General features: G+C 61.5%; 2 non-coding genes across 2 annotated transcripts; both read left to right on the top strand.

The window, feature by feature from the left end:
• Positions 1 to 8974: 8974 nt before the first annotated feature.
• LOC142790427 (small subunit ribosomal RNA) lies at positions 8975 to 10789 on the top strand. The gene has a single exon (XR_012889517.1). It is a non-coding gene; the product is annotated as a small subunit ribosomal RNA (ribosomal RNA).
• A 1719-nt stretch (positions 10790 to 12508) lies between these two features.
• LOC142790316 (5.8S ribosomal RNA) lies at positions 12509 to 12661 on the top strand. Its single transcript, XR_012889427.1, has one exon. It is a non-coding gene; the product is annotated as a 5.8S ribosomal RNA (ribosomal RNA).
• Positions 12662 to 13010: the final 349 nt, after the last annotated feature.

Genomic DNA, 13010 nt, shown 5'->3' with positions numbered 1-13010 from the left:
GCGCCGCCCCGGCTGACGCGGTTTTTGCCGCCCCGGCTGACGCAGTTCGGACTTAGCACTTTTTGGGCTGAGCCTGGCTGGCGGCCCACTCACTCGATCGCCATGTCTGTTTGCCACAGTCTTCCCGGTGGTGCCGCACCCGGGCTCGCCCCGGCAGACGCGTTTTTTTTTTCTTTCGCCCCGGCAGACGTGGTTCCCCCCCCCCCTTTTCGCTCGCCCCGGCTGACGAGGTTTTCGCGCCGCCCCGGCTGACGCAGTTTTCGCGCCGCCCCGGCTGACGCGGTTTCGTGCCGCCCCGGCTGACGCGGTTTTCGCGCCGCCCCGGCTGACGCGGTTTTTGCGTCGCCCCGGCTGACACGGTTCGGACTTTGCACTTTTCGGCTGTGCCTGGCTGGCGGCCCACTCACTCGATCGCCATGTCTGTTTGCCACAGTTTTCCCGGTGGTGCCGCACCCGGGCTTGCCCCGGCAGACGCGTTTTTTTTTTTTCTTTCGCCCCGGCTGACGCAGTTTTCGCGCCGCCCCGGCTGACGCGGTTTCGTGCCGCCCCGGCAGACGCGGTTTTTTGCGCCGCCCCGGCTGACGCGGTTTTTGCCGCCCCGGCTGACGCAGTTCGGACTTTGCACTTTTTGGCTGAGCCTGGCTGGCGGCCCACTCACTCGATCGCCATGTCTGTTTGCCACAGTTTTCCCGGTGGTGCCGCACCCGGGCTCGCCCCGGCAGACGCGTTTTTTTTTTTCTTTCGCCCCGGCTGACGCAGTTTTCGCGCCGCCCCGGCTGACGCGGTTTCGTGCCGCCCCGGCAGACGCAGTTCGGACTTGGCACTTTTCGGCTGTGCCTGGCTGGCGGCCCACTCACTCGATCGCCATGTCTGTTTGCCACAGTTTTCCCGGTGGTGCCGCACCCGGGCTCGCCCCGGCAGACGCGTTTTTTTTTTCTTTCGCCCCGGCTGACGCAGTTTTCGCGCCGCCCCGGCAGACGCGGTTTTCGCGCCGCCCCGGCAGACGCGGTTTTTTGCGCCGCCCCGGCTGACGCGGTTTTTTGCCGCCCCGGCTGACGCAGTTCGGACTTGGCACTTTTTGGCTGAGCCTGGCTGGCGGCCCACTCACTCGATCGCCATGTCTGTTTGCCACAGTTTTCCCGGTGGTGCCGCACCCGGGCTCGCCCCGGCTGACGCAGTTTTCGCGCCGCCCCGGCTGACGCGGTTTCGTGCCGCCCCGGCAGACGCGGTTTTTGCGCCGCCCCGGCTGACGCGGTTTTTGCCGCCCCGGCTGACGCGGTTTTTGCCGCCCCGGCTGACGCAGTTCGGACTTGGCACTTTTTGGCTGAGCCTGGCTGGTGGCCCACTCACTCGATCGCCATGTCTGTTAGCCACAGTTTTCCCGGTGGTGCCGCACCCGGGCTCGCCCCGGCTGACGCAGTTTTCGCGCCGCCCCGGCAGACGCGGTTTTCGCGCCGCCCCGGCTGACGCGGTTTTTGCCGCCCCGGCTGACGCAGTTCGGACTTAGCACTTTTTGGGCTGAGCCTGGCTGGCGGCCCACTCACTCGATCGCCATGTCTGTTTGCCACAGTCTTCCCGGTGGTGCCGCACCCGGGCTCGCCCCGGCAGACGCGTTTTTTTTTTCTTTCGCCCCGGCAGACGTGGTTCCCCCCCCCCCTTTTCGCTCGCCCCGGCTGACGAGGTTTTCGCGCCGCCCCGGCTGACGCAGTTTTCGCGCCGCCCCGGCTGACGCGGTTTCGCGCCGCCCCGGCAGACGCGGTTTTTTGCGCCGCCCCGGCTGACGCGGTTTTTTGCCGCCCCGGCTGACGCAGTTCGGACTTGGCACTTTTTGGCTGAGCCTGGCTGGCGGCCCACTCACTCGATCGCCATGTCTGTTTGCCACAGTTTTCCCGGTGGTGCCGCACCCGGGCTCGCCCCGGCTGACGCAGTTTTCGCGCCGCCCCGGCTGACGCGGTTTCGTGCCGCCCCGGCAGACGCGGTTTTTGCGCCGCCCCGGCTGACGCGGTTTTTGCCGCCCCGGCTGACGCGGTTTTTGCCGCCCCGGCTGACGCAGTTCGGACTTAGCACTTTTTGGCTGAGCCTGGCTGGTGGCCCACTCACTCGATCGCCATGTCTGTTAGCCACAGTTTTCCCGGTGGTGCCGCACCCGGGCTCGCCCCGGCTGACGCAGTTTTCGCGCCGCCCCGGCAGACGCGGTTTTCGCGCCGCCCCGGCTGACGCGGTTTTTGCCGCCCCGGCTGACGCAGTTCGGACTTAGCACTTTTTGGGCTGAGCCTGGCTGGCGGCCCACTCACTCGATCGCCATGTCTGTTTGCCACAGTCTTCCCGGTGGTGCCGCACCCGGGCTCGCCCCGGCAGACGCGTTTTTTTTTTCTTTCGCCCCGGCAGACGTGGTTCCCCCCCCCCCTTTTCGCTCGCCCCGGCTGACGAGGTTTTCGCGCCGCCCCGGCTGACGCAGTTTTCGCGCCGCCCCGGCTGACGCGGTTTCGTGCCGCCCCGGCTGACGCGGTTTTCGCGCCGCCCCGGCTGACGCGGTTTTTGCGTCGCCCCGGCTGACACGGTTCGGACTTTGCACTTTTCGGCTGTGCCTGGCTGGCGGCCCACTCACTCGATCGCCATGTCTGTTTGCCACAGTTTTCCCGGTGGTGCCGCACCCGGGCTTGCCCCGGCAGACGCGTTTTTTTTTTTTTCTTTCGCCCCGGCTGACGCAGTTTTCGCGCCGCCCCGGCTGACGCGGTTTCGTGCCGCCCCGGCAGACGCGGTTTTTTGCGCCGCCCCGGCTGACGCGGTTTTTGCCGCCCCGGCTGACGCAGTTCGGACTTTGCACTTTTTGGCTGAGCCTGGCTGGCGGCCCACTCACTCGATCGCCATGTCTGTTTGCCACAGTTTTCCCGGTGGTGCCGCACCCGGGCTCGCCCCGGCAGACGCGTTTTTTTTTTCTTTCGCCCCGGCTGACGCAGTTTTCGCGCCGCCCCGGCTGACGCGGTTTCGTGCCGCCCCGGCAGACGCAGTTCGGACTTGGCACTTTTCGGCTGTGCCTGGCTGGCGGCCCACTCACTCGATCGCCATGTCTGTTTGCCACAGTTTTCCCGGTGGTGCCGCACCCGGGCTCGCCCCGGCAGACGCGTTTTTTTTTTCTTTCGCCCCGGCTGACGCAGTTTTCGCGCCGCCCCGGCAGACGCGGTTTTCGCGCCGCCCCGGCAGACGCGGTTTTTTGCGCCGCCCCGGCTGACGCGGTTTTTTGCCGCCCCGGCTGACGCAGTTCGGACTTGGCACTTTTTGGCTGAGCCTGGCTGGCGGCCCACTCACTCGATCGCCATGTCTGTTTGCCACAGTTTTCCCGGTGGTGCCGCACCCGGGCTCGCCCCGGCTGACGCAGTTTTCGCGCCGCCCCGGCTGACGCGGTTTCGTGCCGCCCCGGCAGACGCGGTTTTTGCGCCGCCCCGGCTGACGCGGTTTTTGCCGCCCCGGCTGACGCGGTTTTTGCCGCCCCGGCTGACGCAGTTCGGACTTAGCACTTTTCGGCTGAGCCTGGCTGGTGGCCCACTCACTCGATCGCCATGTCTGTTAGCCACAGTTTTCCCGGTGGTGCCGCACCCGGGCTCGCCCCGGCTGACGCAGTTTTCGCGCCGCCCCGGCAGACGCGGTTTTCGCGCCGCCCCGGCTGACGCGGTTTTTGCCGCCCCGGCTGACACGGTTCGGACTTTGCACTTTTCGGCTGTGCCTGGCTGGCGGCCCACTCACTCGATCGCCATGTCTGTTTGCCACAGTTTTCCCGGTGGTGCCGCACCCGGGCTTGCCCCGGCAGACGCGTTTTTTTTTTTTCTTTCGCCCCGGCTGACGCAGTTTTCGCGCCGCCCCGGCTGACGCGGTTTCGTGCCGCCCCGGCAGACGCGGTTTTTTGCGCCGCCCCGGCTGACGCGGTTTTTGCCGCCCCGGCTGACGCAGTTCGGACTTTGCACTTTTTGGCTGAGCCTGGCTGGCGGCCCACTCACTCGATCGCCATGTCTGTTTGCCACAGTTTTCCCGGTGGTGCCGCACCCGGGCTCGCCCCGGCAGACGCGTTTTTTTTTTCCTTCGCCCCGGCAGACGTGGTTCCCCCCCCCCCCTCCGTCTTTCTTTTTGTTTTTTTTTTCGCCGCGGCTGAAGTGGATTTTTCGGTGCCTCGACGCCCCGGTAGTCGCGGTTTTTCCGTTTCCGCACGGCCCCGGCTGACGCTGCTCGGTCACAGTCGCCTTTTGTGGTGATTGCAGACTTCTTGAGCGCGGGTGTTTTTTTTTTTGTTGTTGTTGTTGTTTTATTACGCATTCGCTCCAGCAGACGCTGTTTAGACTTTTTGTTTCCTCTTTTATCCTGCGACGAGGTGACGAGGTTTATTCGGTGCCCCGCCGCCCCGGCTGAAGTGATTTTTCCTGTCCCGTGCCGCCCCGGCTGACGCGGTTGGGACTTCGCGTTTGTTCGGCCGCCACGGGTTTTGGCGCACTCGCTCGGTTGCTTGTTGTTGCCACTTGTTGCGAACCCAGGTTTCTTGAGCGAGCGCGGGCGTTTTTTCTTCCTTTCTTTCTTTGTTCTATGTGTTAGCGAATCGGCCTTTAATATCACACGAGGACTCACAACCAACAATTTTCAGTTTGAAGTGTAAATAATCTGCAGGTGTTGACGTAACTGACTTGCCCCGTACCCTTGAGTACATCCATGAAGTTCTCGTAGTACTACTAAATCGCATTATTCCAAGTGGAGAAATTCCCATAAATTTGCAAACCTCTACACGAAAATCGGTGCGCGTGATAAAGTTGAAAATTATCGTCCGATATCAAATGTGCCTTCTATAACACAAATTCTAGGAAAAAAAAAAAACACTTGTTCGCCGTTTTCTGCGCCGTGACTGGCAGCACTCCGGCGAAGCGAAACGGGGTCGATTCGAGCACGATATCGGCGTCTTTCGACGTGCTCGCCGGCGACCGTCGCACGAGTACGTCGCACGAGCGCGTCTGCCGGGGCGCCGTTTGCGAAGCCGACGCAAAAGTGGGAACCGCCGCTCGGATGATCGCCGCTTTCGGCAGAGTGAGTGTTGGCACTCCGGGGAAGCGAAACAGCGTGAATGCGCCCACGAAATCGGCGTATTTTGAAGTGACCGCCGGCGACCGTCGCACGAGTACGGTAAACCGCGTCAGCCGGGGCGTAGTTCGGGACGCCGACGAAAAAGTGGGAAGCGCAACTCGGATCTTCGCCGTTTTTGCAGGAGTGAGTGGCGGCCCTCCTGCGAGACCAAGAAGCATCGATTCGTGCACGAATTCGGCGCCTTTCGACGTGATCGCCGGCGACCGTCGCTCGAGTAGGGCAAACCGCGTCTGCCGGGGCGGGCTTCGGGACGCCGATGCGAAAGTGGGAAACGCTGCTCGGATGTTCGCCGTTTTTGGCCGAGTGAGTGCTGGCACTCGGGCGAAGCCAAACGGGGCCGATTACGGCACGATATCGGCGTCTTTCGACGTGCCCGCCGGCGACCGTCGCACGAGTACGGTAAACCGCGTCAGCCCGGGCGGAGTTCGGGACGCCGATGCGAAAGTGGAGAACGCCGCTCGGATCTTCGCCGTTTTTGGAGGAGTGAGTGGCGGCACTCCGGAGAAGCCAAGGAGCGCCAATTAGCGCACGATATCGGCGTCTTTCGACGCGCTCGCCGGCGACCGTCGCACGAGTAGGGCAAACCGCGTCTGCCGGGGCGGGGTTTACGACGCCGACGCAAAAGTGGGAACCGCCGCTCGGATGTTGGCCGTTTTTGGCAGAGTGAGTGCTGGCACTCCGGCGACGCGAAAGAGCGCGAATGCGCCCACGAAAGTGGCGTATTTGGACGTGCTTGACGGCGACCGCTGCAGGAGTACGAAAAACCACGTCAGCCGGGGCGAGCGACCCACGGCGGTCTGGGTGCTTATCGCTGCTATTATAGGGGCACCCCGGCAGACGCAGAAAAAAAAAAATTTTTTTTCGACCTTCTTTTTTGCTGGTCGAGCTCGGGTAACCCAGGTCGCAATGGGAGCCGCGCACGAAAGCGGCGTCGCGAGACGCGTTCGCGGTCGCTAGTCGCACGAGCTCGGCAACCGCGTCAGCCGGCGCGGAGTTCGGGATGCCGACGGCTAAGTGGGTACCGCTGCTCGGATGTTCGCCGTTTTTGGCCGAGTGAGTGCTGGCACTCCGGTGAAGCCAAGGAGCGCCAATTCGTGCACGATATCGGCGTCTTTCGACGTGCCCGCCGGCCACCGCCGCACGAGTACGGCAAACCGCGTCTGCCGGGGCGGGGTTTGCGACGCGTACGCAATAGTGGGAACCGTCGCTCGGATGTTCGTCGTCTTTGGCCGAGCGAGTGCTGGCACTCCGGCGAAGCGAAACGGGGCCGATTCGGGCACGATATCGGCGTATTTCGACGTGCTCGCCGGCGACCGTCGCACGAGTACGGCAAAGCGCGTCTGCCGGGGCGAGGTTTGCGACGCCGACGAAAAAGTGGGAAGCGCCGCTCGGATCTTCGCCGTTTTTGCAGGAGTGAGTGGCGGCCCTCCTGCGAGACCAAGAAGCATCGACTCGCGCACGATATCGGTGTCTTTCGACGTGCCCGCCGGCCACCGCCGCACGAGTACGGCAAACCGCGTATGCCGGGGCGGGGTTGGCGACGCCGACGCAAAAGTGGGAACCGCCACTAGGATGTTCGCCGTTTTTGGCAGAGTGAGTGCTGGCACTCCGGCGAAGCGAAAGAGCGCGAATGCGCCCACGAAAGTGGCGTGTTTGGACGTGCTTGACGACGACCACCGCAGGAAAACGAAAAACCACGTCAGCCGGGGCGAGCGACCCATGGCGGTCTGGGTGCTTATCGCTGCTATTATAGGGGCACCCCGGCAGACGCAAAAAAAAAAAAATTTTTTTTTCGACATTCTTTTTTGCTCGTCGACCTCGGGTGACCCAGGTCGCAGTGGGAGCCGCGCACGAAAGCGGCGTCGCGAGACGGCTTCGCGGTCGCTAGTCGCACGAGCTCGGCAACCGCGTCTGCCGGGGCGGAGTTCGGGACGCCGACGGCTAAGTGGGAACCGCCGCTCGGATGTTCGCCGTTTGTGGCCGAGTGAGTGCTGGCACTCCGGCGAAGCCAAACGGGGCCGATTCCGGCACGATATCGGCGTCTTTCTACGTGCTCGCCGGCGACCGTCGCACGAGTACGGCAAAGTGCGTCTGCCGGGGCGGGGTTTGCGACGCGTACGCAATAGTGAGAACCGTCGCTCGGATGTTCGTCGTCTTTCGCCGAGCCAGTGCTGGCACTCCGGCGAAGCCGAACGGAGCCGATTCGGGCACGATATCGGCGTCTTTCCACGTGCTCGCCGGCGACCGTCGCACGAGTACGGTAAACCGCGTCAGCCGGGGCGGAGTTCGGGACGCCGATGCGAAAGTGGGAAGCGCCGCTCGGATCTTCGCCGTTTTTGGAGGAGTCAGTGGCGGCACTCCTGTGAAGCCAAGGTGCGCCAATTCGCGCACGATATCGGCGTCTTTCGACGTGCCCGCCGGCCACCGTCGCACGAGTACGGCAAACCTCGTCTGCCGGGGCGGGGTTTGCGACGCCGACGCAAAAGTGGGAACCGCCGCTCGGATGTTCGCCGTTTTTGGCAGAGTGAGTGCTGGCACTCCGGCGAAGCGAAAGAGCGTGAATGCGCCCACGAAAGTAGCGTATTTGGACGTGCTTGACGGCGACCGCCGCAGGAGTACGAAAAACCACGTCAGCCGGGGCGAGCGACCCACGGCGGTCTGGGTGCTTATCGCTGCTATTATAGGGGCACCCCGGCAGACGCAGAAAGAAAAAAAAAATGGGGACATGGCGTGCGTCACCGTGCGGCTTCGCAGCGTTGCCGAAGTCGCCGAGCCCTTCGACTGAGCCGAACGGCGGACAGGGAACGTTGGTCGGCCGTTCTAACCTGTCGGTGCCACGCCGAGACGTCGTTAAGGAAAACCGCGTCGTGGGCCTCTACGACGCCGTCGATTCGTTGTACGTTTGGTGTCCAGCGTGTCGGCGGCGAGTAGCGGACACGTCGTTCACGACTTCGGTCTTTCGCAGTCGACGCGAACTTGCGGAGAGTCGTGGTGCCTCACGTTTTCGGCAGAAACCGCGGCGGAATTTTCCCGTGCGTGCGCGCACGACCTCGGTGCTGTGCCGTCAGCGTAGTGTTGCACAAACTCGTGGCCTACCCAAGGTGCGGTACGTTTGCGGCCGTATCCTCGGTGGCAATTTCGTGAGTAGGGTCGCAAATTCTACGACCTCGGCGGGTTTGAGAGCGACGTAGACTTGTGGCACGCTCAACGTGCCACACGTTTCGGGGCACACCCGCGGTGAAATTTTCTCGAGTACGCTCGTATTAGTGCCCAAGGAGGTCTGGGTACTTATCGCTGCTATTATGTGGGGGTTCTCGTGAGCGGCGTACGCGAAAGCGACCGGGTGTCTGATATGCGGCGGGCTTCGGCCTCGTCAAGCGTGTCCTCGGGTCTGCTCCAGGGGAATCCACGGCAGTCGTCTGCAGCCTCATCCGCTTGATGCGTTAGGGGCTGGTTGTCGGACGGTGCCGTTTTACCACGATATCGAGGTGTGTTCCGTGTCGTCCTCGGGCGATTCAGATGCGAAAGCGCCGAAGACGCGGGCGTGACCCGTCGTCTGGCGGCTTTGCGGTCTCGGCTCCGTTGCTAGTTCCGGCCGGTCCACCGACAGTGCAGCGGGCTTGGGCAACCCGCACGGCGCGACCGAGTCGATGCAACGAAAAAGAGCGAGCATGAACGTGCTTTTTGCCGCACGGCTCCCACTCGTCTTTCGGGAAGGTTGTGCCGTAGCGAGCTCGAACGCCGTCATCTCGGAGTGCAAAATAAGCGTGTTGGGGCGCCTGAAGGTGGCCTCCGCCGCACACAGACTGCGTCCGGCCCGCCGAAGGCGAGGACGGACGCGCAGTCGAACGATTACCTGGTTGATCCTGCCAGTAATCATATGCTTGTCTCAAAGATTAAGCCATGCATGTCTAAGTACATGCCGAAATAAGGCGAAACCGCGAATGGCTCATTAAATCAGTTATGGTTCCTTAGATCGTTTCTTCCTACTTGGATAACTGTGGCAATTCTAGAGCTAATACATGCAGTGAGCCTGGAGCCCTTTGGGTAACGGGTGCTTTTATTAGACCAAGATCGATCGGGTTTCGGCCCGTATTGTGTGGTGACTCTGGATAACTTTGTGCTGATCGCATGGCCACGAGCCGGCGACGTTTCTTTCAAGTGTCTGCCTTATCAACTTTCGATGGTAGGTTACTTGCTTACCATGGTTGTTACGGGTAACGGAGAATCAGGGTTCGATTCCGGAGAGGGAGCCTGAGAAACGGCTACCACATCCAAGGAAGGCAGCAGGCGCGCAAATTACCCACTCCCGGCACGGGGAGGTAGTGACGAAAAATAACAATACGGGACTCTTTTGAGGCCCCGTAATTGAAATGAGTACACTCTAAATCCTTTAACGAGGATCAATTGGAGGGCAAGTCTGGTGCCAGCAGCCGCGGTAATTCCAGCTCCAATAGCGTATACTAAAGCTGCTGCGGTTAAAAAGCTCGTAGTTGGATCTCAGTTCCAGACGAGTAGTGCATCTACCCGATGCGACGGCTCGGACTGAACATCATGCCGGTTCTTTCTTGGTGCACTTCATTGTGTGCCTCGAGATGGCCGGTGCTTTTACTTTGAAAAAATTAGAGTGCTCAACGCAGGCGAGTCGCCTGAATAAACTTGCATGGAATAATAGAACAAGACCTCGTTTCTGTTCTGTTGGTTTTTGGAATACGAGGTAATGATTAAGAGGGACGGACGGGGGCATTCGTATTGCGGCGCTAGAGGTGAAATTCTTGGACCGTCGCAAGACGAACTACTGCGAAAGCATTTGCCAAGAATGTTTTCATTGATCAAGAACGAAAGTCAGAGGTTCGAAGGCGATCAGATACCGCCCTAGTTCTGACCATAAACGATGCCAACCAGCGATCCGCCTGAGTTACTCAAATGACTCGGCGGGCAGCTTCCGGGAAACCAAAGTATTTGGGTTCCGGGGGAAGTATGGTTGCAAAGCTGAAACTTAAAGGAATTGACGGAAGGGCACCACCAGGAGTGGAGCCTGCGGCTTAATTTGACTCAACACGGGAAAACTTACCCGGCCCGGACACTGGGAGGATTGACAGATTGAGAGCTCTTTCTTGATTCGGTGGATGGTGGTGCATGGCCGTTCTTAGTTGGTGGAGCGATTTGTCTGGTTAATTCCGATAACGAACGAGACTCTAGCCTATTAAATAGGTGCGGGGTTCCCAGCACCTTACAACCTTCTTAGAGGGACAAGCGGCTCCTAGCCGCACGAAACAGAGCAATAACAGGTCTGTGATGCCCTTAGATGTCCGGGGCCGCACGCGCGCTACACTGAAGGAAGCAGCGTGTCTTTATCCCTGTCTGAAAAGACTGGGTAACCCGTGGAACTTCTTTCGTGATTGGGATAGGGGCTTGCAATTGTTCCCCTTGAACGAGGAATTCCCAGTAAGCGCGAGTCATAAGCTCGCGTTGATTACGTCCCTGCCCTTTGTACACACCGCCCGTCGCTACTACCGATTGAATGATTTAGTGAGGTCTTCGGACCGATGTCCGGCGCGGCCTTTCGGTTGCGCCGGTCTGTTGGAAAGATGACCAAACTTGATCATTTAGAGGAAGTAAAAGTCGTAACAAGGTTTCCGTAGGTGAACCTGCGGAAGGATCATTAACGGATTGTGAAGGGTGAGCGCCTCGGCTGCGTCTGCGCCCGACACTTTCTGCCGCTGACCCCGTTTGGACGCGGGGTCGGCTTTTCCCCACGGGGCTGCCTGAATGTGGAGCGGCACCCCGTGACAAATTGTTGCGCCCAGCGGACGCCAACACCGCGACCTTGGACGGTCGGCCAGGTGGCGGACGCGGGTACAAACGGCGCAACGCACTCATAGGTCGGCTTTCGACCCGCCACTGCACCGTGGCTCGAAGCGCTCGAAATGCGCGACCCGACCGCTGCGGGACCGCCTAGTACTGTAAACAGGAGCGGCGGAGCGCGAACGGCGAGTCGTGGTTACGTCGGTAGAAGGCGAGGCTGCGCGTTCCCGAAACGCCAGCCGAGTGCCCTCCCGACCGTTCGAGCGTGCAAGAACGAGACCCGACAATCGCGCGGCGACTGCCAAGTACGAGAGGAACGGCACAAGCGTCGGCGGTCGGTCAAGGAACTGGCGATGTGACGGGTCCGCTGTGCACCAGTGCATACCGTCCCGCCGTCCGCGGCAAGCGCCTCCGCGTCCTCGGGTGACGGAGGCTGCCGGTCGGTTCTTGCAGGCGAGGGATCTCGCTGGCACCGGTTCGCGTTGACGCGCGGCCGGTCATGGCACGGCGATGCGACGGCCGAGGTGCGCAGTACTCGATGGAGGAACCGCACGCTCCGATGACCGTCCCGCCCTCCGCGGCGTATGCGTACCGACCGTAATGGTTGCAGCAGCGCCGGCCGGCTTTTGAATTCGCCACACGAAACACGGTGCGAGATCGCGGTTAGGGGAGCGTCGACGTTGCCAGGCGTTTTGCTTGCTGCCGAGGGAAAGGCGGCACGGCCACGTCGCGCTCGTCGCGATTAGCGGGTCTGCGCGCTTTGGGAAGGTGCCGCAACGACTTGCCGAAAGAGGAAGCACGGAAGAACGAGGGACTTGGACGTCCCGACAATTGAACGCACTTGCGGCCAGGCCCTTGCTGGCTTCGTTCTTCCGCCTCGAGTAGGCTCGTACGCGGCTCCGGCGCCGAAAGTGGTCCTTGGCACCGACTTCGGTGGACGTGGGAAGTGCCGCGCAAGTACGGCGCGCCTGGCTCCACCTGTTGGCTAAAGTAAGCAGCCGGATCGGCATTTTGGTGTGCGGTGGCAAACCGTGGATGCGAAAAAAGCTTGTGCGATTTCGTGGAACAAAAAGCGGGGGTCCCCCTTTTTATGCGGAGGAGACCGACCCGCCCGCCGTGGTGAACCGCGACGCCACGGTAAAAACGGGAGAGGCTTGTCGATGGGACCGTGCATCCCGCGCTCCACGGAGGCCGGGAGGCGGCCGCCCGAGGAAATGTGTAGCCGTCGAGGCCCGCATCTGCGTGCACTCTTATCCAAATGGGTGTACCGCAGGCATTTTCTGGTTAGGCGGGCCAATGAGAGCGAGCACACAACGATACCTACGGGTCCGGCTTGGAGAACCGGCTTCGACGCCTCCCGAGTATTTATAGAGGGGTGGACCACGAAAGCACTCGCAAGTAGCGGAAGCGAAACGCCGTCCGAAACACACCGTTTGCTCGATTTGCGGCAGCCGAAAAAGGCGCGGCAGAGTTTTGGAGTCCAAGCGTGCGCTGAAAAGCGCCCTTCTTGGCCACTGTTTGGCCGAGTGCCAGAAACGTTTGGTTTTGACTGTACGGAATTGAACAAACACTTTTTCACGACTCTAAGCGGTGGATCACTCGGTTCTCGGGTCGATGAAGAACGCAGCCAGCTGCGAGACTTGGTGTGAATTGCAGGACACACTGAGCACTGATTCTTTGAACGCACATTGCGGCCTTGGGTCTTCCCTTGGCTTCGTCTGTCTGAGGGTCGGATCACATATCAAGAGAGCCTTCGGCGCACAAGGGAACGTGAGCCGTCGACTCGTTTTGACCGCGTCGGCAACACAGACAGCACGCTGAACACCTCACAGCGAGCGCCAACAGCGGCCACTCAAGGGCGAGACGGTGGCGACCGTCGTGCCAGAGCCCAACCGAAACGGGGGCGACCGACTGCATTGAGGATGTGGCACCTCGTTGAGACCGCCGCAGGACTTCGAGTCGGAAGGAAGCCTGCAGGGAAAGTGCGGTCGAGGTTGCGTACTCCTCTCTGCGACCGGGCGCGCAAGAGCTGCGAGAGCCACGGACGCGCAACTTTAACGCACGGTAAACACGAGGAGCGA

The sequence above is a fragment of the Rhipicephalus microplus genome, unplaced genomic scaffold (genome assembly GCF_043290135.1).
Source record: "Rhipicephalus microplus isolate Deutch F79 unplaced genomic scaffold, USDA_Rmic scaffold_99, whole genome shotgun sequence".
Lineage (NCBI taxonomy): Eukaryota > Metazoa > Arthropoda > Arachnida > Ixodida > Ixodidae > Rhipicephalus > Rhipicephalus microplus.
Note: the sequence above shows the minus strand (reverse complement) of the source record. Positions and strands in the feature narration are given on the sequence as shown.